This window comes from Atta colombica, unplaced genomic scaffold (assembly GCF_001594045.1).
Source record: "Atta colombica isolate Treedump-2 unplaced genomic scaffold, Acol1.0 scaffold274, whole genome shotgun sequence".
Classification (NCBI taxonomy): domain Eukaryota; kingdom Metazoa; phylum Arthropoda; class Insecta; order Hymenoptera; family Formicidae; genus Atta; species Atta colombica.
In genome coordinates, this window is record NW_017259375.1 from 550637 (window position 1) to 578227 (window position 27591).

A 27591-nucleotide genomic window follows, 5' to 3' on the forward strand; every position below is an offset into this window, starting at 1 on the left:
GCAACTCCGCGATGGAACTCGATCCAAAAATAAATAAGAGTTCATCAGCGAGCGGACTAAGCTAAATAAGCTTCTGCGAAATCTCTCGGAAGGGCGCGCACGCAATCGTACGCCGCACGCGAAAAGTACGGATCCTATAATGCGTGCGTGCGTGCGTGCGTGTGTGTATATGTGTGTGTGTGTGTGTGTGTGTGTGTGTGTGTGTGTGTGTGTGTGCGTGCGCGCGTGTGTGTGTATAAGTGTAGTGGTGGAAAAACGGTGCGGAATGCAGCACCGCAAGACAGCGTAGGCGGTAGTACTCCTTCGCGGTTCTCATTTGTCGAAGTGTTCACTTCTACTAAATCCCCATAGGTGATATTAGAGCGCGAAAACCGATACCGGTCTGGTCGGAATTTATAATCGCGAATCATTATAACTCCTAGACTTTCCTGAATCCACTCATGCAAAACATAAGCCGTACTATTTTTAAATTAATGAATAACAAGGCGTTTATTGGTGATTAGAGTATATTTCAAAATTAAAAACTCGTTCCTTAATAAATAAAATATTAAATTTTTATCCCTTTTTTTTATCCCAATCCTAAAGGTTAGGTACATTAAAAAAAAACTTAAAAAATAAAAGTTTCTTTACCCATAGAGCATTCCAATTACAAAAATGTTGTAATGTTTACTGCAAAATTGCTGGAATATTGCAATATTGTTGCAACATTGCTAGGATGTTTTGTGCTATATAGATAAAAAAATATATGCGTAATTTTCCCTACAGCACGAAGTTGTATAAAAGTTGCAGCAACATCACATGTGTTACAGCAATATTGCAGAGATATTGCAGCGATATTGCTGCAAATTCTGTATGGGTGGTGAGAAGAAATGTTTATGCTTAATTTGCTGTACTTATTAATTAACCACCGTAGAAACAAAATCAGTAATTTTTATAGCTGGATTTTAAAGTCTTTCATGCGAGCAAAAACCCCGAAATGTACAAACCAAGGTGAAATTATTTATAAGGAGAATTTTTTATTTGCATCGAGAACTTTTGGATATAAAAGTCGCAACACATATATTTTTCGCACACTCGCTTTCAAGAGTTCTTCAGGTCAGCAACAGCCATAATTACTTAACAGATGAAGAAGATTCGTTCTAAGGTAACTGATTGTGAATGGAGCTTTATGTGAGTCTCGAACGCAACGCCGTGTGTGGTGCGACGCATTCCTGTCCGCATTCTCTCCCGTCATCTTCTCTTTCTCTCCCTTTCCTTGCCTTTCTCTCTTGATTCGGACATAACCGACGGCCCAATCTCTTTTCTTTCAAAGAAAAGGAGAGATAAAGGGTTGAGAGACATGAAGAAGTGAGAAAGACGGAACGAGATGGAAGGCCCCCGTCCAAAGGCGTTTTTGTTCATCTCTTTCGATTCCTGGAACAAGCTGGTTCGCACCGGACCTACGAGGCCTGGGCAATGTTTCAATTAGAGATGTGTGTGTGTGTGTGTGTGTGTGTGTGCGCGCGCGCGCGCGTGCGTGCGCGCGTGTGTGTGTGTGTGTGTGAGAAAGAGAAAAAGAGAAAGAGAAGGAGGAAGAGGGGGAAGTTGAGAAGAGGGAAGAAAGAGAAAAGGAACGAGGTTCGTTCGGTGAACAGACCCTTAAAGGAAGCTCAAGCTTTTAACCGTCAGCGTTAGACGGTTAGTCCGCCCAGTTAGGATTAAAGGGCTTTGACGAATTAAGAGGTTCAAAGATACGACTTTTAAAATACGATTTACAAAGTTTGAGTATGTTGGAACATGAATGCTTCGTCGCTGTTATAACTTAAGTCAATCGACAACTTCATAAGAAATTGTAAACATTAGTTTCATGAAAATTGCCGATATTGCTTTCAGTCTTATTGGTATCACGTATACTTCAACTAATACTATTACAACACAACACTTTGTGTGTGTGTGTGTGTGTGTGTGTGTGTAATAGTATTACTTTTACACGGAAAACTAAATCACATACATATAAAAAAGCACTTATATTATATATTTGGATAGGAAGTTTCAATTTGTACTCGGAAAACTAATGCGATTACACGTTAATTTCATCTAACCCCGCAAGAAAGCACGAATCTCGTGTTTAGATGGCGTCGTCCCATTTCCGGTCCTCGACTTTTTTTTCATTCACAAACGCGGGATCGTATAACCTATGTTTCTTGACTGTAACTGCAAGATTTGCGTTGTTCCACTTCATCTGAAGCTGTTTGCGCATTTACCAATGTCGCGGGTACACAAAGGTGTCGAGTGGCCTATACGGGAACTGCGAGATCAAAGCTCGTTACGATGGAAGCCAAACGGTGGCATCCGGAGGGAGATGCAGACGAGGGAATGTACAGCCGGGTACAAGCAGGGGTTACAGGGAGATTGCACTCTGGCAAGGCATGTAGCCCCTGTGCGGTGAACAATTCTCTAGCAACCTGTACAGGTGCTTTCAATGCAATGATACATTTGAGACAAGAAATCTCTCGTCCATTTACGTTGCATTTTGATATTACGTTTACTATTTAGAAGAGATTCTTGCCGTTTTGTAAAGAGAAATATTTAAATAATATAAATAAATATACATATTTATGAAATGAAATTGCTTAGTTAGATTCAATAAGCAATATAATTTTGATAAAAATACATATCTCTTTAACTGAAAAGTTTTTCGCAAAGCCAAACAAATTCATTAACTCAATTTTCAGGAAACAAAAAAGTTCTCATTTTCAAATTATTGTTGTAAAAATATGATAATCTTTTTCCAGACAAATAATAAATATATGAAAATTTTAGTATCTAATTAATATGTTGAGGATTAAAAAAATAAAAACTTTTAGGCTTGTTTAGATCTTACAAAAATTGTATATTTACGATATACATTTATTCTATAATACTTATATTTCTTTTTTTATAATTTTATATTAGATAATAATAATAAAAGTGAAAAAGAAAATATTATTTAAAGTGTAAAGCATCATATTTTTAATAAACAATATTTTTTTCACTTTTTATTTACATTTCACAATGCACGTAATACTTATAATATATACTAAATAATATATATTCTAATACACGTGAAATATATTTCTGATAAAAAACTGTCACGCAAATTCTTTTCCCGCGCGAATTTCTACGAAATAGTGCGTCGTTTTCATTGTACTTTATTTTTACACCATATTCTGACAGTTCGCTACCACATAACGGGAGAAAGTTTGATAAAGATGATACGGCGAGGAGTTAACGCGTATAGGGATGAAGTAACTTTGGGGATTCGAGTTTCCAGCACTGTGAAATGGATAGACCTTTTCCCGTTGGATTACCAACACGGTCCGAGCTCTTTCCATTAACGTCCAGACTCCGTGTCGTGCCCCACGTCGCGACCCAGCATCTCCGGCCGGGGGTTTCGGACAGGAAAATAAGGAGCGAAGCAAAAAAAAAAAGACGTTTCGTTAGTTTCATGATTCCTGAGAGCTAAGGGTAAGGCGAGGGTGGCCGTTCGCGTGCGTATTCGTCGATTCAATTCAGATCAAAATCGGGACGTACAGAAACGACTGGTCGGTCGGCCATACGCCTAACTGCACCACAGTGAATGGCCCATTATTTCCTCGAGAAACGAGGGGTCTTTCCAACTTAGGACAAGATGGATAGCACGATGGTTTGAACCAATGGGCGGACCAACTGTGGTTAACCGATGACGCCATCGATAACGATCTTGTTGTCATACCGACCCGCTAACGCGACATGACCGAGTTTCACGGCCGACTGTGGGTGTGAAGCTCTATTTCTCGGGCATGTTGGCGCATGCTCTTGTTACGAAAAACATTTCCTAAGAGACTACACGAATCTCTCCTTGCGAGAAACCGCAGGTTAATTTATTATATATGTTCCTCTCCCAACTATGTCTTAGAAGTTACACATGCACGTACGCACGCACACACGCACACATGCACATATTACATATATGTATGTACTCCAAATATTTATATTTATTACTTCTTGTTCCTTTTGTAATTTGCCTCATAACTGATAAGCCTTATAGTAATAATCTTGTTGATGTCACTTTCTCTTTTAATACCTTATAGTTTTGTTGAAGTATTTAAAAATTTAATTAAATATAAATCTAAAAATAAGTTCCTTGAATTATCAAAATAATTATGTAATACTCAAGTTGGTTATTAGAATGTCAAAACTTTATACAGTATTTCTCATCGTGCTTGAATTTTATACATACTCATACAACACAGATGATTCCAGTAATAAGCAGCAACATTATTCAAACGTTTAAAAAACGTTTAAAAAAATATAATAATAATGCAAACATTGCAATAAAGCTACTGTATTGTTAGATAATTATTTTGATAGTCTAACAAAATTATTTTCAGATATCTGTGTGTATTTAGCCTTTTTAGATACTTTAGCAAAATCATTCTTTGTGTGTAACAGCGTTGTGCAATAGTAATAAAAATTTTTTTTTAGATATGATATAAATACATGGACGTGTCTGCGAACCGCGAAAATCATCGTTACTGAAATAATACTTCGACGTGTGTTTGTACCTGGCAGAAAGATCGACAACATTCTGAAAGCGATCAGCACGTTGCAAGGAAATCTCCCGTCTCGTCGCGTACCATTTTCCATTTCAAGTTTAGTAGCTATGAGAGGCGAGCCGTATTGCGCGTTCCATTGAATGAAGACCACAATGCATCCCCGAGTTTCCAGACATTCGACCAAGCAAGCGGACGGAGATGGACGTCGATAAGTCGAAGGGGATTCAAGAAGAAATCCCGATTCAAGACTGCGATACCCTCGATCGGTGAACGGTCACGTTTTATTTCCAGAGATAGCGTCGCCTCATGGGACCTTGAGGTTATCTGAGAGCGAAGAAATTTGTCAAAATCCAAAGAGAGCGTGCGAGAATCACATCGAGGATCCATGAACGAGTGTAGATAAATTTTGTTTCATTAGTTACGGACGTTTTTGACAAATGAGTATTTTTCAAGGGTTCTAAATGAGATATAGCTCATTTATTATTTAGATAATTCGATTGAAGAAAACCACTCGAGGGATAAGTCTCTAGAAAGTTTTAATATAGAAGAACATGATATTAATAGAGAAATGAATCATGCCAAGATTACATAATTAGTACTAATTTTCTTTTTTATTATAGTATGATAAAGTACTAAAATATTCCAAAAATTTCTGGAACTGTTTAAAGAATTAACATTTTCGTATTTCATATTTATTTTCATATTCTTTTTATTTATTTATCTTTATTTTTCTTTATTTTATATGTATTTTTTAAGTCTTTTTTTATAGTTCTTAATCGTTTTTTCATTATCCTTATTCTTTGAATGGAGCTTCACAACTGAGTAACTTTGGATAGATTTATTCAAAAGGAAAACAAAATTATATAAACTCGCTGTTTTTTTTTAATATTAATTGTTTTCACACACGTTTCACGAGAAAATTGTAAAACGCAAATTGTAGATAATACAAAAGACTTCTGAATAATAACATGATGCTCTCAGCAGAATTCCACAGTGACAGATTGTTTCATAATATTATAGACATGCAATATTAGCACGATCCTGAATTAGTTTCAATTCGCATGGGAAATTCAAATTCTAGAAATTCTCGTATATTATTAATTTTACTTGATTTACTAATATTTACTTTTAATTCTTAAATTTTAAAAAGAAATTATCTGGCATAATCGATGCATAAATATATTCTAAAAATCTTAAAGTTCTCATCGGTTATTTAATGTGTAATTTATTATGTATTACTGATGTTAAAATACTGAAATTATTATAATTTATAATGACTGAGTAGACGCGGATTTAGGATATTTTCGATTAGCGGTTCAGCTCCCGTATTAGAATTCTCGTGAGTATCTACCAATGAACGTTCGACGAGATTCGCAACGCGTCATTATCCTGTAAGTAGTTTAACGGTACGGATCAGATACGAAACGCCGGAGATAACATTTCGAAACATCAAACGCTAGTCGCGCAATAACCGCGAATGACGCGGCGTTAATATAATGAATGTCGGGATAGGCGAAATTGTTCGCGTATAATAACAACAATTAGATGCGTTACGGGCTCGTTACACGCCGGGAAAGGAGATTAAACTAAATCGCGGGTCCTCACGACGGCAGGAGAGAAGAGCCGGGCAACAAAGTCAAGTTGTTCGCACACAGAGAGGCATCATATGCCGCCGCTCGTTACCTAAGCACTAACAAATGGTTGCTTCCTTCCTTCGGCTCAAGGCTGTTCCAGGTCGACGCTGCCGCGTGTTTAACATGGTACGAAAGAGCAACGCGCGTTCTTTCTTCGTTTACACGGCTTTCGTTCTTCTTTAGGGACAATGGCCATTCAGAGGCATGGAAAGTCCGCCGGTCACGGCAGGCGAGCCGCAGCGTAAATATTTTTCAACATTCCTGCGCAAACGCTTTCTAAAGCTTTCATACCGTTGGCAGACCGTGAAAACTTCCCCGAGGAAAACGTCGCGAAATCTGACTGGCGCCTGTATAACGTTTGTCATTTGATTTGATAGTTGGGAAACTTTTCTACTGGACACTAGATCTGAATTGTTTAACATTTAAAGTTGCACTGTCGCAATATCAAGATTTGAATATTTAAATAGGTTCTAAAAACACACTCAAATATGCACAGAAAGAATGATTTTGTCGAAATATCCAAAAGTTTAGTTAGATGCAAATCAGAAAATTATTTTGCTTGAATTATTTTGCTCATCCAAATATTTATGTAGAATATTTAAATACTAGTCATAATTTTCATAATGTTTATATAAGTGTTCTATGTTTAAATTTCTTTAAATTTCTTAAAGTGAAATCCAAAGAGTGAAAATTTGCCGCTTTTATTTAAGAGTGCAAATTTTTCATTCTTTCTCAATAGTGGCAGCTGTATTTTAATTCTTTTCAAGTAAGAATTCATTTCAAGAAATTGAAAAAGTAATTCCTTGAATAAAAATATTTCAAGCCAAATAAAATTACTTTTAAGTCTGTATCTAATTAAATTTTTAGATATTTTAGTAAAACCGTTCTTTCCGTGTGAATGCTAGAAATCGGATATTTATGTAAGTAATAAGCTGGAAGAAAAAAATTAATAAGACGAATTTATTAAGGAAGTCGTAGAAAGTATGCGAGCCTTGATGTATTATGTATGATAACCGGTCATAAAACAACGATAATGAATTGCCAATGTCGTGGACGCGTAGCGTTCAATCCTTCATGACGAAACGAAAAATGATTTCCCTCGCGTGACAAGGAGTTCCCGTCGATGCACCGGGAGATCGGAGGTCGGCGTGAGTGACACTAAAAAATTAAACCTGCTCTCCCCGGAGGCGGATGTAACAAATTAAAAACAATAACGCTTATAAGAGGAAATTCGAACAACGCGAAACCTTTTCACATTTAACAATAATAAAATACAAAAGAAGGCGAATAGAATTTCTCTTTCCCAGAGTTTACTTCAGTGTAACACATGTTAACGATTCGTCGGCACGCATGTCGCGTCGTTAAACTTGATTGATTTTCTTATCTGGTCTTATTAATATTAATACGCTGCCGTTACGCGCTCTTGAGACCTTGAGTGCGTGGATTTTCTTATTTTCTAAAAATATAAATTTCCGGCAGGTGTTCATTATTATGTAAAAGGTGGTCACGATCGCACAATGCGATGCTTTGAACGATTATCATTTTCTATAAATAGAAGTTTCACTGACATTGTAATCATAATCTATATATTGCAATCAGATCTCTGTCATCGGATAGTTGGCTGGCGTTTTCATCGGTACAATCTACGGACGTTCGTATCGCGAACAGAGCAAACACATAGCATAGTAGACCTTCGGGATTTCGAAACATAGAAAACGAAGCGCAGTTTTTTCAAAGAAGTTTTACACACCTAGCCTGAATCGATAAACGATACTAGTGACCTTCGTCATATCAGGCTATGAGAAGGTAGCGCAACAATATTTTATTTGTTTAGCTCGCTGATATTCACCTTCGCCGGCAAGATGAACGTTTGGCATAAGGAACCTTTGGAATATCATTGTGGCGCAAAAATCGTGAAGTAAGAAAAGCTTGTTTTTTTTTTTTACTGACTTCACCTCGTAAAATCTCGCGGGACAATCGTTAAGCGCGTAAGCGCTATTTAAAACGACGATTTTATCGCGGATGTCTCTCCAAGAAAACGACTCATTTACATTTTATGAAATCTATACATAGATTTATGCACGCTGCGTTAAAAGTCGAAACAGTGCGCAGAAATAGAATAGAATAGAATAATGCTTTAGATATTATTAGAGCCATAGAAACAAACAGTTTTGTAAAGAGTTTTCATATTATTTATTTAAATGACGTAAATATTTTGACGATTCAACAAAATTACTTTTAAATTTCTAGCTTTTAAATATCTAGCTTTTAAATTTTTAGGTACTTCAAAATTATTCTTTTCATATTCGCTTATTTCAAATTAAAGCAAAATTGTCATCAATCACTTTTTAACGTCAAAATTCTCCTTGAAAACGTTAAATCGATAAATTATTTTTCATTCATGGGAAAAGAAGAGATTCCCGGAAACACCTTACACAAGTAGTTCGAGTTATATTTTGCGTTCCGTACTTAACTGAAGAAAAAAACGTCAGGAGACTATATGAAAGACAAGGAGTATGAACGGAATGAGAGGTGAACGGTCCCAGACTGTCTAACGAGCCGGAAACCGGACGTGCCACGTAAGAATCGCACAAGAATCGCGTTCAGCGGACGGTCCCGAACTTGTCGAAGCGGTTCGACTTCCGTTCCAGCGTAAGAGCTAAGACGTTTAATTCCGTTTACTTCTCTCCCCTCTGCCTCTCTCTTGCACCTCCAACGTTCCTTCTTTCATCGATGGAAACCGGAAGTTCGTGTATACGCATTCGCGATTACGCATTCGCAGGCTTGCGTAAATAGCGATAAATGTTCGCCTGATAAACCTACTTTCTTAAGTAAAATAAACGACAGCTATATAAACTAAGCTGAAATAAGGGAATTGAAATTAAACTTGAATTAAGATAAAGCTTAATAATTTTTCTCTCTGGGGTTTTTGATGTTAATAAGAGTTACAAACGAAATGATACTTACACGATTAAACAGCGTAGATGTAGAACTGGAGGAAAATATAAAAATTCCGCGAAGAGCTTTCTCTCTCGAGGGTATCACAAAAAAATTAAAATATGAAAAAAATGAAAAGACACCTATTCGCCTTATCGTCCCCAGTTATAATCGCCATATAGATATAACGAGTCATTTAGGATGCAACTGCGCGTCCAGGGTGTTACATGCATTGTGCGGTTAGTTGATATCGCGGATGCCATCTCGGCACGTTTACGTATACTTTCTAATTCTGTTGCGCGAGAGCCTTCTCGGGCGCATTCGCGAAGAGAGGAAACAAATTGCCTCATTATGTAAGTCGTTAAAGCATCCTATATTAAAATGCATTGGATTGGTCGCATCGACCGCGTGCTTCATGCGTACATTGCACGCACGTGTACATTGCACGCTCGCGGGCGAAGCACGCGCGTATCCGTGCACCGCGTAAGTGATCATCTACATGCACGAAATGTGAGTCGCCAGTATAGCGAAGAAAGAGAAAGAAGTGCGAAAGGGTGAAGGGAAGATAGGGATGGCAAGAGAGGATAAAAGAGAGCGCGAGTCGAGGATGCGTTCGTACGGCCGGAAGTTGTACGAATTTGTATATCCTACGCGTATCGCGCGGCCCAAACAGTACACGCTGCCTGCGAAATGGCGGTAACATTTTTTTTCTGGAACAACATTATAGCCGTGCACCTATTCATGGCTACATCGTTTCGCTAACTGGTGACCATTTGTATGCGAGAGGCCGGTCGGAAAGCCCAAACAATTTCAACGTAACGACGGCTGGAAAGTTCCTGGATCGGTGCGCGCGTTAACGTCGTCGTTAGATCGTGATGCAGGGATCTATTTTTACAGAAGCGATTTGCCAATGGTATCGTGTAAAAGCCGGTATATGCGGCGACTGTCATGTAATTTACTTCGCACTATGTCATATCTGTTGGTGCGAAAATATAAAAGCTATGGTATTAATATTTGAAATTTTTGCAATAACTTCATCGTGATTCCTCCATAAACTGTGATAAGAGAAGGACAATTTCTTCTGCATTATTTTCGGAATATACCAAATGTCACAACAGGAAGTCTTTTACTGAAATTTAAATACAAATCTGAAAATAATTTTGTTAGGCCATCAAAATGTAGTCGAAATGGTTGCTTTAATTTAATGTCTAAATTTTTCACAACATTACTCATTAGCCTTGAGAATCTTTTTAATTATTTTGACAGTCCAACTAAATTATTTTCTAGCAAACTGTTCTTTTCGTGTACGTTATACAGTACTTTATCTGAGAAAAACGTCTTGGGAAAATCTTTAGAACACAGAATATCCTCTTAACATCGTTAAAATTTTTTCTTGAAGGTCTGTGCTATATGATTTTGCTAAAGTATTTAAAAATTTAAAGCTGTGTTTCTACATACAGATCTAAAAATAATTATGTTCTTTTATCTTCATGTTATTAAATACGAATATTCAAACTAATTACCAGAATGTCAAAACTTTTTGTAGCACTGTTCATCATACTGAAGTTTTCTACATAATTATTTTGATCCAACAAATGTATTACTTTCAGACTTGTATCTACCTCCTACAATTTTAGATACCTCAGCAAAATATTTTCTGTGCAGGGACGTCCGATATAAAAATGATTCAGCAAAATACCTTGATATCGTAAAGAAATCTAGCGTATGAACATTTTAATAGAGAGAATGATGACATATGTAGACTGCGCAACGTAAAATTACGACTACTACGTTATATAAACGTAGATCTATAGATCACTTGAACAGTCCTTTAAAATAGCTGGAAATGTTTTCTTTTCACTTCATCGGGGAATCCGATTCAAAACAATCGCAGAGAATCCCCGCGCGACCTCACTGCTCCCGCCTCGGTTTCATAAGTGCAATGCGAATAACGACGCTATTATTCCACCCCGTTTCTTATCGAGTAGGTCATCATCATCATCATCATCGTCATCGTTCTATCTCTCTCGGCACGCTCGTGCTCCATTCATGTCACTCTCCTACTACTCTCCTTCTCGTTTCATCCTCGACGCCGATATTACGCACCGGGAATTTCAACGGCTTGCTTCAATTTCCATTGAATCGAATTTCTTTCAATAAACGGACAACAAACGGAGAGCCGTGAGCGCGACGGTCGAACGACAAAACGCGATTACTATTACTCGCCGTATTCGCCGTATGAAGTACCGTGTGTTGTATCGAGACGTTTACCGATCGCAGTTGTTTCAATTATCGTTCCCGTTCCTTGGCCTCGCGAATGACGGCATCTCGCTTCGATCCGCGCACCAGGATGGAATGCGAGATTCTTACCGCGTGGCGTACCACGCGTGCTAATGAAATACGATGTAAACAGGCGCGATGCAACAATTGCGTCTCAATCTACCGTTATAAATGCTCATCGAGATGAATAGCGCGATCGTATGAAATTTCTCACAACCGCTAGTTAAAATTTCAATAAGCGGCTCTTTCAAGCCTGTTTTCTCTCGGCGGGAATTTTATGGCAACGTCGTTCGCAACATTTCAATTTTCAAACGCCTTTCGGCGATTAAGCACCTCGAGTGTGATGCTCCGTTAGAATTATAAGCGATGAGATTTTCTTTAAATTGACGTGCTATGGAATGATGGTTCAAATATCGGCATTAAAGTTCTCGTAATCGTGAATAATTCAAGAAGATTGAAAGCCCAATGTGACGAAGAACGGCGATTCATCTTAGGGCAGCGCAATAGCGTTCTTTCCTGATGCACTAATCCAACGAACGCGAAGCCAGCCGTCTTATGCAAGTCGTCCGCAGCGCGCAAGTTACTGCGATAGTCGACTTACACCTTGACCCGCTTCCAAGCGGACTTAAAACCAGACACCCGGTATATACGTGCGTCACGAGCTTAAGCCCAATGAGCGTTTTGCACTTTCACGAGAGACACCGTTTCGCAATAGTGACATTTCCGTTGGACCAAACAAATACCAATTAAACGTTTTGCTTACGAGACACGCATCAGCGACTGTCGCAAAATTGCCGGCGGTCGCCAATGTCGTTTCGATTAAATTTATAGCGCGGCTTAAGTCTTCGGGACATTCGTTAACTTCAAGAGATTATTCACCGTTCGAGAAATATTTGATTGCGGCGTATAAAATATATACGCATACGAAACGCGACAAGACTTTATTCGAAGCCCGGAATATTAACGTTAAATTATTTGTCAATTTGCATTGTCATGGCTTTGCGTTTAACATGGGACACAAATAAAATGTAATATTTATAGCACATCTTTAAAATTCCGCAGAACTGCCAACAATTAACATACGATTACGATCAGTCAACAGTATTACAAGATGAAATATGAGCAAAAGAAAAGTCGTGGAAGAAACTACAAGAATTGGATGTAAAGGCTATTCTCTACAATTGCATAAGCGTAATTGTAAGTGGTTGTAGTTGTAAGAATTCATCAGCTATGACCAAATATGAATAGAACATTCGACTGATTGGTTAATTCTTACCACAACATGTCTTACAACTACGTTTACATAATAATTTTACACGTGAAACGTGGCCTACTATCGCCTGCGTCTCGCTTTATTCTTCTTTTTTTCGCTTCGAGAAAAAGAGATAACTAGTCCCGTACGATCACAGTCCGCTCAAACTGGCAGATACTTTTCTCGGCTCTTAATTGCCGTACGCGATTACGATATTTGTCGTGCGTCTGCCTACGCACGCCGATCCTCGGTTTGGAGCACCGGATCTCGTCTCCCTGGCGGTGAAACAGGGCCGTAGGTGTCTGATTTCCACGTCGGCGACACAAACCTCATTAATCTCTCGTCCCACCATTTGCAGGCCACGCCGTCATCCTGCCGCCGTCCGGACGACGAATGCACCTCGCGTCGCAGCCTCGAGGCGACCCGTCGTCCTCGTCGTCGTCGTCGCCGTTGTCGACCTCCGCCTCTCGCCGCGAAGCATAAAAGGCGCGATCTCGCGCGACAAAAACCGCGTCTCGTTTCGTTTTGTCTCTTCTCTTCTCCTCTCCTCTCCTCTTCTCTTCTCGTTCCATCCCGTCGTGTCGCGTATCGTCTCGGCTCGTGCCGACGTCGCGATAGAAATAGTTACTGACGACGTCTGTAAAACGATTTAAGTGCTATTCTCATAGCCTTCCTCTTCTCTTCCTCGATCCGACGTTCCTTCCGTTGCTGCAATCGCATCTGCGCCGTGACGACGGCGACGAGGACGACGACACGGGGCATTCAGACGTTCGTCCACCACGATAGTTTTATTCGCAAACACGGCTCGAATATCACGAGTTACCTCTCTCTTGTCATCTCCTGTCTCTCCTCGGGCACGCTATACCGTTACACGTGAATCTACGCACTATCTTTCCAGCGGGGCTTTCCAACTGTTATTCTCGTGCCTTATAATGCCGTAGTTTCCGGCGAAACAAGTACTTTCCGTAATGTTTGAATGAATACGGTAAATGCAGTTGCAGATAAGCAAAGGAATTTAGTACTCTAGAGAAATTTAGTACTCTAACGTCGCATAAAATATTAAACAGCGTAAAAAGATATGTAAAAAATAATTAATATCCACGACGCATGAAAAAAGGCTGACAGAGGCAATTTATTAGACGTAAATATTAATAAGCACTTAAATGAATGTGCAATAAATGTCACAAATATAAGTACAGCAAGAAGATAATGTTACAAATGTTCTTATGATATTAGATACTTTTTGCGATTCGAAGCTATAATAATAATAATTCACTATTCTATTTTCTGCGATTATCGGTTATCAGGTAAATAAAGTATAACACGGAAAATGATCGCTCTGGATTTTAACGATCGCTTCCTGCTTTCTTCGTGAGGCATGCAGCCTTGTTTTACCAGAACGAAATAGGATAATTATCTCCCGATGATTGGAAAATTATTCATTCGCTGCGATGTATGATGCTCGTCGTGAGTAGAGGCTCGACTACTCTTGGCGCCACGACGCGTTATTACTTGTTATTACTCTCCAGCGGTAACGGCCAATAACGACAGCGCCGTGGCGCCAAGCGTTGACGTTATTCCACTAGCATGGAGTGTTCAGGAGAACGGAATGTTCGGGAACGATCTCGATACGGCGCGGCGGACGGTACGTTACTCATATCGGAAGAGATCGTAATTCGAGCTGGCTGGCCGCTCGCGGAACGATGAACGAGAGAGAAACACGTCCCGCCTCGGTGAATGCCTCGGCGATTTTACTAATTTTCGGTGGCTGATGCAAACGAATCGGAAATCAGCGTTCCCGCTAATTGCGCCGGGATTTACGCTAGTCGATAAAAAGCCACGAACGATAACGAGCGGAACGCACGCGTCCCATCGCCGCCGTCATGCATTTTATTACGTCGACACATAGACAGTCGGCATAATATTTGTACCGGGCTGCCACCCCACGTTTCTTTCTCGTTCAGCGCCACGTGGTACCGTTTTCACGGATGGCTCCCTCGAATTTGCATTTATCGCGTGTCACGGAAGTCACGCATCGTTAATATGTACGCACTTGTCGTGCTTTTTTCTCGTTTTCTTTCACTACCAAGCTCGCGAGTGCCTATGCTCCCACGGCACACTCGCGATAAGAGCCCGGCATATTTATTATCGGCGGAGGACCGTCGAAGCGAATCGTCGACCGAAAGGGCGAAGCGTCGACATAAATCTAGGGGCACGCGAGAAAAAAAAAGAGAGAAAGCGGAAGGGAAAGGGAGAGAGGGAAGAAAGAGGAGGATACTCTTTCTTCTTGAGGAAGAGAAGCCACCCACCCTACCTCTCGACGAACACGCGAAGTCATTTATTTTTCGAGGTCACTCCCCGTCCTCTCTCCGTCTCTTACGTCACCTTCTGTATACTGGCCCGGATAAACCAACGGTCTATAGAAGGAGAAGGTTTAATCCCGCCATGACAAATAAATTATCAGCGTAAATCGGGGCGGACGTTATCGCGGCTTGCATATGTATCGTTTGAAAATTGCTGCGCCAAAGTTTTCCGGTCACGACGCCGGTGATGACGTGACTTCAACTTCGCTCGTTAATTACGGTTGCTGGTTCGTCCCTTGTATTTCTTATGCAAATGCGCGCGTAAGATTCAGTCTAGCGGACTCGCGCGGTTAGCGCAGCTCATCTCTAATGGGATCGTGAATCGTTTGAATCAGTAGAACCTGATCATCAAACGTCAATAAAGAGCCGTTCGTTAGACTTTGCTGCACGATGTTGAACTCGGTCTTATCCACTATCCAAATCAATTTTAGAGAAATAATTTAGTCTCATTAACTCGCAAATAGTTTCATGAGATGATTTCATATCCCAGCAGTAAAAAAATAAAAATTATCAATCAATTAAATAATGTATGGATATTAACATATTTTCTTTCTTCTTTAATAATTATTCTTTACGAACCTTTAAATATATGCAATTACATCGAAAACTTGCAATAAAAAAGCAATATGTTCATTCTTGACTGCACTGGATGAGTTTTCTACGCTTATAAATTTCAGTAAAAAATTATGGACTCTTATGAAGATCTAGAATTCACTTAATTTGAGAATCAATAAACGATCGCATTTCTCAAACATGGTAATTAGAAGAAGCGTCATCCACTGCATACTGAGAATTCATTCTGCATAGACGTGACTTTTATATTATTTTCTTGATGTGATGTCGCTGATGATGGCCAAAAATTTGCCAAATTCGCCGATTAAACATTGTGCTACATATGTAACGGAATTGTAATTATACTTTACATTATATAATTATAGCGCACTAATTGCCATGCAGTTATTTATTCTCACTTGCCCTGATATTAGCTCATTGTTTGAATTTCAAGAGTTCATTAGAAATTGACTTTATTGTTAGAAAAATATCATATTAATTAAAATCTTTATTTTTCAAAAATACACTGTTATAAGTTACTCGATGTACTTATTCTGTTTAGTATTTATTTGATTTCTATTAACTTTTTTCGAAAAATTGTGATTAAATCCATAATGTTCTTAAATACTAATAAATCAGAAAATAATCAATAATACATATTATATATGGTAAATAATAGTGATTTTAAATGAAATATAAACGCACTTTAAATAATCGTTTTATATAAAAAAAAATCAGGCTACTCTCGGGTAAAAAAAAAATAAAAAGATATAAAATAAAATAGCAATTTTAATTAAATTATTGTATCATTATCACTATTAAAGCTCATTTTTTTCATTCGTGCAAGGAATAATTTAAAATCATAAATTACGATGATAAGATTTAGCTGTATTGAAAATCCAGACAATTTACTAATAAGTTAATAAATAATAAATAGACTTCTCTCTGAATTTCTCAGGATTAAAGTTTCATCTCTAATCAGAGGAAGAAATGACAAATAAATATTAAAGCATTATCCATTATTCTCAGTACTGAGCTATCTCTTGCTAACGTCATCACCGAATTAAGCTCTGATTTCAGGAGGTGTCGTGGCGCCAGAGAGCAGATACAGCGGCCAAAGTCAGATAGTGTTAGTGCCAGGACGTGCTAGGCAGAGCTAAGCGCCGCCGGGTCCGCGAGACGAGCTAATAAATTAAGTGTTTGAATGGCGTCCTAATGATGAAATCACGAGAAACATAACAACATCCTCCAAAGAGGGGCCCGCCTTCTCGACCTGTAAGTGACAATGATTTGCCTCGTGACTCGTTTCTTTGCGCCCAGCGCGCATTCTCCGGAGCACGTGATCATTTCATCAAATAAATTGTGACAAGTGAACACCGGAATTTTCTGGTGAATATTGAATCACTCACAGACAACGAGTCTGATTCAATGATAAATCTGGCACTTTAACCATAACATATTTCACAGGCACACAATAGTGATTTTTTATTTGATCATGCGATCGATTTAAAAAAAAAACCAGGGAATATTAGTACGCGATTTGCAATCATAATAATCGATTTTTTGCTTCAAAATTAACACATGCTTAAAAAATTAATTTTTTTCAGAAAAGAAGAAATACTGTTTTTCAAACGTAATATAAAATTTTTGACTAATCTAATAAATATCGGCAAAAAGAATATGTTTTTAACATGATTTAATGTCATTGTAATTTTTGCTTCACAAAAACTGTAAAACCTACTCTTTTTGAATGTTTGAATTTTATAAAAAAATATCAAAATCATCACACCTCAAAAAGATTTTTAAAGAAAAAAATAATCAGAATTATTTTTTTCTTTAAAAATCTTTTTGAGGTGTGATGATTTTGATATTTTTTTTTAATTTTTGAGGTGTGATGATTTTGATATTTTTTATAAAATTAAGTTCACTTTTAACGATTGGTAGGACGTAACGTTTATTTAACTCATTCATGTTAATAATTTGAAATTTACGTTTTTCTGAATTACCCTAAAATCGAATAACTTCAATCTAGTCGAAATAATTTTAATCTAAATTTAAAAAAGTCTTATAACATGTATATCCAAAATTCAACCTAAGACATCTTAAAAAACGTCTTTCGATTTTGACATGAGTGCTATTTGGGCAATGGACATAATCAAAATTTAGATAAAGCTATTCTGATTTTAGGTCAAAGTTATCCCACATACGTTATACTTTAAAGAAACAATATATGTATATTTTACATGCTATTATATACAACCATGCGTAAATGATAATGTATACTATGTAAACCGCTTTTATACGTAATAAATTCAGACAATGCATAGTCTTGTTTAATGGTTACGCTTTCTCTTCCTCTCTCTCTTACGTTCTTTCCCTTTTTTAAACGAAACTTCTATTCGAAACAGAGATCTATTTGTAATTATTCCCTATGTGTTAAAGCGCCGCGTCGTACTACGTATATAAATCATTCTCCAGGGAGTATGGAAAGAAGCCTTCTCGATAGTCGAATAAATTTGCGCTTAACAGAGCCGGAACGATCGCGGGGCGATTCATCTTGCGTCACGATCTCGAGCTGATTGTCTGCGAGCATCCTTGCGTTCGAAAGTTCATCGATCGCGGTATTCACTAGCCGCGCGGTACAATGTGTTGTTGCGGCACGGGGAAGTGCTCGCATTTCAGTTGAAATTAGCGAGGCGTGCTGTGGGACGTCTTTCTGATCTTTGATATCCCAGGTTGTTCTCCATTCGGTGATGTAGGCCCGCACGCTCTCGCATGAACGGGCCCGTCGCGCGAAAGTTACAACTAGACTAGAAGGAAACCGGCATTTCGATATCTATATATACAGCGAGTGGTTTATCCAACGGGAATGGCACGTCTTACATTACGTGCCCTGCTAAAGCGAGCCGTGCCCAACTCCTTTTCGTTCCTCGTGATCAAACCTAAATTCCATTAGTTTTGATCACGCACATCTGTACAATAATTTTACTATACTTGTGTATATTTCCATATACAGCATTTATGTATGAATAAACGAGTTGGTTCTATTACATTCAAATTAGTGTTAAAAGTTAGATATTAATTATGATTAATTATGATTAACGTTTAATGATAATCATGACAACCTGATTCTAAAAATAATTATAATATAAGAGACTTATCGACGAATCAATGAAGATCAATAAAAGAACAATTCTTTTGTTACTTCGCCAAAAAAAAATTAACTCGTAAAAAGAACATATATTTTTTTTTACGTTAGAGAAAGATTATGAGTTCTTGAAGCTTATTACAGATGTGTGTTATTAGATTTATTTTGTTAGAATTCAAGTTTAATATTGAGAAAAATAAGATTGTTAAACATAAAATTATTCCAAATCATTATTTAAAAATTAGGAAAAGTATTTTATCTTACATATATATGGTAGATTAATGCTACAACTCGCTAACGATTTTCTTTAATTATCTCTAATCTGAAAGCAGAATCTGCAAATATGTGGAGCAAATCGCAATCGCGGTCATCATTTCGAAAAATGTCACAATATCAAATACCTCGAATTTATTTTTTCTTTTATCATAACATTGCTTAACCAGTTTTCGTCAAACATTACATTTCGTACGCATTCGATTTGATAACAATGTGCACATTCAATTTAATAACAGTGGTTTAATCATTCAAAAAAAAAATGTAGTTATTCACCGCTTGAAATTCTCGTAAAAATATGTATATAAATCAATTCATGTCGACGCGACGCAGAGATCGAGCGATGGCTGTCGCCATCGATGCAACCAGAATGCATTCACGCTAATTGAAGAGCTCACGCTTATGTCAGTGGGACGCATATGCTTTGCTATAAATAGCCGTGTTTTGCCATGAGTTTTGCACGTAATGCGTACAGACACGCGTGTCGCGATTGATCGTACGCGTACATGTATGTGAAAGTGTAAATACACGTTGCACGGATGCACGTTAAAGGAGCGGTGGCACGATGACGTCAGTGGTAGTGGATTGACGTCGTGCAATTGGAACTCGTCGATGCTAATGGGCCTGGTCAAAGGCAATGCGGCGACAGAACCGGGTTGCTTCGTCGATTCAGACAATGGAAATATTCGTGTATTCCATTATAATTGCTCCGATATATAAGAATCTTGATGAAAAAGGTATGATAACATATTCTCAAGTGAGTGAATATTTAAAAGAAAATATAAATGTCGTCTATAAATGTCTCAATGAATATTACATCGCAGTTAATTGTCTTGTCATTAAAATAATTTTTATTAATTTTGCTTAAAAATGTAAGTAAAAAATCTATCAATATCGACGTATAATCTTTTTAGCAGATAGAAATATCATATTTCAATGCTACATACATTTACCTTCAGTTCTTTATGACAAATTTGCACACAGCCCAAATTTAATTTCAAAGTAAAACGTTGCATGCAACACTCACTCTTAGAAAATTAAAGAGACCTTATGAATGATAATATCTAAATAAATACAAAAATATAATTAAAAACTTCTTTCAAAACTGAAATTTTTTATATTCCAAAAATGCCTCATTATATCTCGAAAAAATTTATTCAGATATATCATCAATAATTTTCTTTTAAAAAATTCATAAAAATCACATATTTTTAAACCTACTAGAAGTATCTCTTGATTCGTGAGACATTCTGCGTAAAAAAAAAAACGATCTGATTTCTTACCTATTTTTCTTAGCAACGCATTATCGAACTTTTATCTCTCTTTGACAACTATTTATTATGCGTTTCGTTACTTAGATCTGATCTGGATCACAGTCGAACTCGAGAACTGCGGTTCGATCAATTTCATACAGGTGATACCTAAATACCGCGGCGATTTTCGATAGAACTGCCGACAAAAAGTCGAGTTAATCGTCGGCGAGTGCGCTGTGGGAGAACGGTCGATTGGTTTTTCAACGGGAGTAAATATTTTAAAAAGTGGATTGTGCTCGGTAATTTGCGGCGGGGACGAGGCGCACACTTACACACACTTACACACACAAACACACACACACACACACACACACACACACACACACACACGCACACACACACACACGCACGCACGCACGCACGCACGCACGCACGCACGCATATACGTACATACGTACGTACGTACAGCAACCCGCTAGTTTTTCCGCTAGTATTTACCGTGAACGTGTGTGCGCGCGGCGCGCACTCGTGTTTCGTCCACGTGGAGGGTGGTGTAGATCGATTGTCCTTGCCTCTCAAGGCTGCTGTATCCCGAGGAGGGTGGGTTGGAATAGAATTTATAGCATACGCCGCTGGCATATTAATAGAACCGACAACAACACGGTGGCACATCCATGCGACGGAGCCACTGCGAATCCAATTTACACGACGCGACGTGCCGGTACGCGAATGACGAAAATAAGAGTCGCATAGGATAACGATACGCCCTCGTCGTTGATCGTTCATCGGGAACGGGAACGGGAACGAGAATGGGAACGGGGCGCGGGTCGTCCCGTCGATTTTCTGCGACTCCACACACGTTTACATCGATTTAATTCTATCATCCGGAGGAAACGAGAAGGGGCGCGGCCAAGAGAGGGGAGAGACCCCGAGAGAGCGCAAACTGCTATCTATCCGCGATGTATTGCAACGCGCGTGTTGAACACGCGCGAGGAATTTGCTCGTTATCAACGATGCCACGCATGTAATAGTTTGTATAGCAGCGCCCCGCTGCATGTTCCACGTGCGTATGTGCCCGCGGGGCCGAGGCCGAGTCGTTAACGTGTAATTAAAACCTTAATCGTACATCGAGCCTCGCATAGTCACACGTGGCGGCACAGCCTCGAGATCATCGACTAGAAAACAGTATGACCGATGACGTCACGGCGCGGCACACACGATCGGGCCGCGTTACGACAGCGATTCCCATGGGGAACCACCGACGCGGCCTGGCACCGCGATTAAACGAAATCGTTTGTCTCATGGTCAAAGCCATCGACATCATCACCATCGTCCTCCTTCTCCTCCTTCTCCTCCTCTTCGTCGTCGTCGGCATACTCGCGAGTCTCCTCTTCCGGCGCGCTTCTGAGCTCCAGAATCGAAATGAGATATCGCCCCGGGCCGTTGTCAACGAGGAAATATTAGACAACGGGGCCGTGGCGAACTCAATAATACTGTACCAGGATTTTCTTTACAGTATGGCTGCTTGGCAAGATAGAGGCAAGCATAAATATCTCAAGCGTTCTCGCGTGAGGTGACAAGCTGGATCAGTACTTAGGGGACTCTATAATGGGACTAACTTGAGAGGAAACGGGAGAAGAGGAGGGGGGAGACGGGGGCGGCGGTGGAAGACACTAACATGATCGTACTGTGCTATGAATTTTCGTACAGTAATGCAGTATGCGCGCGATGTGTGCCGCATGACGCATACAAGAAGGCTATGCACTATCCACGCGCCCGTGTATATTTGTACGTGCTAGTCTCGTCTCGCTACTACGACGTATACATCACATCGGGGGGGAGGGTTTGTGACACATACAAGAGAGTGCGGGAGGAGATTACTATGCGGGGAACTATAAATCGCGCGCTCGATGCAACGTGCTCGCGCTCGTGAGCGTTTAAAATGTATTATATTTCATACATACGTCGGAGCGTGTAACTCGCCGATGGATCCTCGCGTGAATTCGCTTTGGAAATTATTAGTTAATTCGAGCGCGCGTCGATGATAAAAACGTGCGCGGGCAAAAAGTCAAATAACTGTTTATAATCGGGTTAAATATCGCTCGTCCGCGAATCCAATTAAAAATTCGATAATTCGGATACTTAAAAAAAACTGAGATTAATTTTATTTATTATTATTTTATATATAGATACGTATATGCACGACATTCGCGAGCCACAAGACCATTTTTCGTGTGGCTCTCTGACGTGACCGATCGTATAGTCGATAATTAAGTAGCGCGGTCCGCCAAATACGATTACTTTGCGGCGATGAAATTGGTGGGAAATCGCATTTAATAGTCGCGAGAAAATAAAGAAAAGCCCTCCCCTCCTGGCGGAGAATCATTTTCGTGCATTATGGCGTACCATGACGCATTATGATGCATTATTATGCATCATGACGCATTAGGATGCACTATTGCGCGTTGGTAGCAAGCTTTGTGCAGTACGGCGATGCCGGTAATGCCATAAGTCTTTCATAAATTATATACAGGGTGTTGGAAAAGTATTTTGCCGTGACGCTATCGTACCTAAAAGAATTTTGATAGCGTTTGGACAATTCGTTCTAATACTTACAATTAATTTTAAGATTTAACTCGTTGATAACAGCGAACATTTAAATAAAGTTTAATCAATAAAACAACATCGGGAAATTAGATTTTTCAATCACGGAAAGTCATCGCTAGGTCGACAACATACTCAGAGAAAAAAGCCGTATCAATAACTATAAATTTATAGCGAAATAGCGCCTAAATTAAAAGTACATATTATTCAACTCACATGTCTATTTCGCTATAAATTTATAGTTACTAATCATCTTACATACATATTATTCAATTCTAATAATTTTCACTCCGCGAAATTTATAAATAAAAATATATAATTGACAAAAAAAACTTAATAAATCAAGAACTAGAAGAAAACATTCTATAAGCTCTAAAATATAAAAAAGAACAATTCATTAACGCAAAAAAAATTGTTGTGCGAACACAATTGATGATTTCTCTCCTCTCCCAGAAAAAAATCTTGATATGTTTATTGAGTATTAAAGTACAATTCCTTATACAGAACCATTGCTTGCAAAAAATTGCTGTCTGAGTATCATGTAACGCGAAGGAATCTAAGATAATTATTTTTATTTGACTACAACGCACTTCAAGAGTGCATCAAGGCCGTCGATAATTACGCAAATTATACCTGATAATCTCGTAGAGTTAAACGCAAGATGACGAAATCCAAACATATTTTCTGCTTCGTAAATATGTAATCAATCTCAGCAATATCGCGAGATAAGGACAATAGAGATCAGAGATGCGAAAGGCGCAATTCAGAGATAATAATTGTCGCCAGAATGAATGAGAGAGAAAAAGAGAAAGAAAGAGAAAGCAAGCAGCATCCTTTCTTTACTTCGATGCAACGCATCGTAGCGCGACGCTTACCCATGCATACATACAGGAAAAGGAGAACAAGATCAAGTATACAAGGAGACTCGGAAAGAAGGGAAGTCGGTGCGCCCACCCTCCGGAAATGATGTCTAAAGCCTGATGTTAGTGCAGGCTTGCGTGCCGTCTCGAACAGCATGTACCGGCTGCATCAAACTACGCATTATTCCTCGCTACTATGTTACGCGGTGTTGCAGCGGAAAATCTCACTAGATACGCTGCTGAGACGGCAAAAAATTATTTTCTTTTTCTTTCATCGACTTTGTAACACCGCTCGGTCATTTGAATAATAAAATCTTTCTAAGATCTGAATTAACCAAGATGAAGAAATTATAATATTTCAAATGGACAGCCACATTTTCAAGAAATATTGCAGTCTTCATTATATAAATATAAAGTACCCTTACAAATTGACAAAACTATGTCTAAAAAGAAAATAAATTAAAAAGTTTTATTGAAAAATATTTATTTTTTAAAATTATTATTTTAAATTTTAATTGTTATTTGAAATATTTACTAAAATATTTACTAAAAAATAATAGTTAAATCAAATTAATGGTTCTTGTATCAAATAAATATTTCCATTTAGTAAATAATATTCAAACAAATATTTATTAAAATTTAGTACATTTTTTTCAGTGCCATATATGCGTACCATTAAATTATTGATAAGGCAAAGTATTAAATATTATTTCTTAAGAAATTAATATTTTTCTTGTATAATATTTTTGAAATAGTATACACCCCCCGATGAGAAAAGGCTTTAATATTATTCTCTTGTATCCGCAACTCAGATTCTGACACTTTTATTTACTAAATTACCTAAAAATGCGTTCGCAACGCGGCGGTGCACCATTTGTGCACCGAGTCAACGTACCATGAATGCATCAAGTTTCGCGTATACGACACTATTAATTAATGAATCTGCCAGGCAAAGAGCAACAAGAAACGAGAAAACTCGTTTCCTCCGCGGGTATCCATTTACTTCTGTTCTTTCTTTTTCTTCTTTTTCTCTCTTTCTCACTCTTTTTCATTTCTTTTATTTATGCAACATGATTAACCTGTCAAAACTTGTAACGATCGACTTGTATCGGTGATAAAATCGAGAATTAAGTATCTTTCGCTAATTATGACTAATTAGCAACCAATTCACGGGATCTCCCCTGTTGCCGCAAAAGTAGTATCCGTTTAAGAGACGCTCTTTTAATTAATCATTAATTACCGACTGATAATTTTAATCAAGAAACGCCGTTAATTATGCTTTCTTTACTCATGATATATATTTTAGACGAAACATGAAAAAGGGGAAAGCATCATAGCCCACAACCGTCGTCTAATCTGTAAGCGACCCTCAAAGCTATCATAATTAAGTTACAAATCGTGTGTTCGTTTCGTCATTCGGTATAAGTCAATCAATATCACTAATTGCGACAATCGTTACGGATATTAACAGGAATGTGTTCACCATATCTATGCGTGTCGTCTAAAAATCGTCACGGCAGTCTAGTCACTATATGTCACGTCACGGGGCCCTATGCGGCCCGTCACGGTTCCGGGACCATGCGGGTCGTTATATTAATTTAGAACTAGTGCTCATTAAAACCTAACGATAGTGCTCATTATGCCCATCCGATAACGGCGCAGCGGCACAGATTATTATTCACCGATTATATCGTGCAGCATTTTGTTTCGCCTTCGTTACCGAACCCCGAAGCAGGACGATTACACGAGGAATTTCATCGTCTTGCCCTCTCCCTCTCTTCCTCTTTCTTTCTTACTACTTCATTTTTTTGACGATGGCTTTTTAATGTTCAGCATGCATGGCTCTAATTACCGCTGCGTGAAATCGTACTCGAACACAACGTCGGCTTTTTTCTCCTTCGGCTTCTTGCGATGTGAACGATCAATCTGAAGAATTTTTTTTAGAAATTTAAAAGTTCACGAATTATCCATTGTAACAAAAAAAATATATATTCCGTTACCGCGAATCGCATTTATATTTTTGTTATTAAAGTTAATAAAGAGATTTAAGATGCACGAAACAAATAAGATTCATAAAAATTTTACTAGAATTTTTTTCTAGAATATTTGTACAATTTATTTCTGTTTTATTTATATAAGTATTCGGCAAAATATCTTTCAAACATTTAATTATATCTAGGCAAAATACATAATTTAGTTTATTCGAATTTTTTCCATTTTTCGTAACATAAAATAGCGTTGGCAATCAACATGGGATCTTTGATTTATAATAGCAAGCTACGATAATGATTTCAAATCCTTGATTTTCAAAAGCAGTCGCTACGAAGGTGATCATTGCGCACCGGCGCCGCTACTGTCCTTCATCCTTTCCATCCCAGCTCTATCCTGCATTCTGCTAGGATTAAGGCCGACGGCATTCCCGGGTTTAATAAGTGTCGCCTGAATGACATGAATTAGTCCAATATGTCTGAGGTCCCCAAGGTAGCAACAATTCAGGGCCGCTGCATCGTGTAATTAAAATTACTCTGCGCGTCATACTTTACGCTTGGGAGACGCAGACGGGCATACGAAAGGGGTAGAAAATGGGGATATCGCTGTTATAGCGATCCAAGAACTGGCGAGAGCTTCGAACTCACTGAATTCTCCAAAATCGAATGAAAGATATTAAATACTTACACAAACAAAATGAAAAAAATTAATTATGAAAATATTCTGAAAAAAATCCAGTAAAATTTTTAAGAATCTAATTTGTTTCGTGTATTTTAAATCTTGGTTATTATTCGGTATTAAATATTGATCGTAAGGTGAAAAGTATTTGATACTCCAAATAGGACAATAAAAAATATATGTAAAACAATGATCAATCAGCTCTAACTAAGTGACGATACCTCAAAAATATGATTAATATTTTTAGCCAATTAGTGGCTCTGGTAAAGCGAAAATAAGCGTATGTACCTCCCAGTACATGTATTCTCTAACAGGTAGAAGAGAGATTCAAGCAGCACTCAGTCTCTCGGAGTGGATCCTTCTTCAGAGAAGTACCGGGGCGTACAACTGACTGTATGAGCTTCTCTTTCACTGCGTCCTTTGGCAAACGCCATCCCAACCCCTTTCAACCTCTGAGGAGAGCGGCGCTCTTAAGGGATGGCCTACTTTCGCCGTCGATACGCCTGCGATTGCATTTCCCAGAGCCCTCGAAAACGATACGCGGCATGTATCGAGTATGGTTATATTTAATATAAAACAATCAAACGCGATATATCCTATAGAACGAAGAGACTATATTACAATAAAAAGACAGCATGAAATTTGAAGAATATATTGCTTTTGACGCTGTCAATTAAATAAATCAAATGAAAACGGCCTTCTTTATCGGTAAATAGTTTTGCTTATGGTGTCACTTTGACATTCTGACGCTGACAGTACTCGCAAAATTATCTCAGAAAAGCTATGCTTGAATATTGATGAGGACTTACTTTAACTGAAGGCACGCTGCGCTGCAATGCTCGATCTGGAAAAAAAAAGATCAAAATTAATAAAAAAATTAAATAAAAAGGGCTATATTTGGTCAAAGGGGATCTTGGTGCCTAATAAGATTTTTGCATAACTCTAACAATTTTCAGTTTAAATAAATTGCGCACCAATTATTTGTCGATCTTGAAATTCAGTCCTGAACTGAAGCTATAAGGAACATAACTTCATAAATCAAACTGACAAGTAATTTAATAATACATGTAATTTTTATAACATTTGCGATTTTATTGCTGCAAGAAATAATATATCAAGCAAAAAATTGTATTATATATGTAATATACGTAAATAAAATGCGGATCGCATGACTTATTAGGCAAGCGATAAAAAAAACGCGCGCTGAAATCT

The 27591-nt window shown here is 38.2% G+C and overlaps 1 protein-coding gene across 1 annotated transcript in view; it reads right to left on the bottom strand.

Annotated features, from left to right (window-relative positions):
- LOC108689674 (3-phosphoinositide-dependent protein kinase 1) overlaps window positions 1-27221 on the bottom strand; it is a 253743-nt gene extending 226522 nt beyond the window's left edge. Inside the window, exon 1 of the mRNA XM_018196544.1 lies at window positions 27189-27221. The gene's annotated coding sequence lies outside the window, so the exon portion shown is untranslated. The remainder of the gene's footprint in view (window positions 1-27188) is intronic.
- Between the last annotated feature and the right edge of the window lie 370 nt (window positions 27222-27591).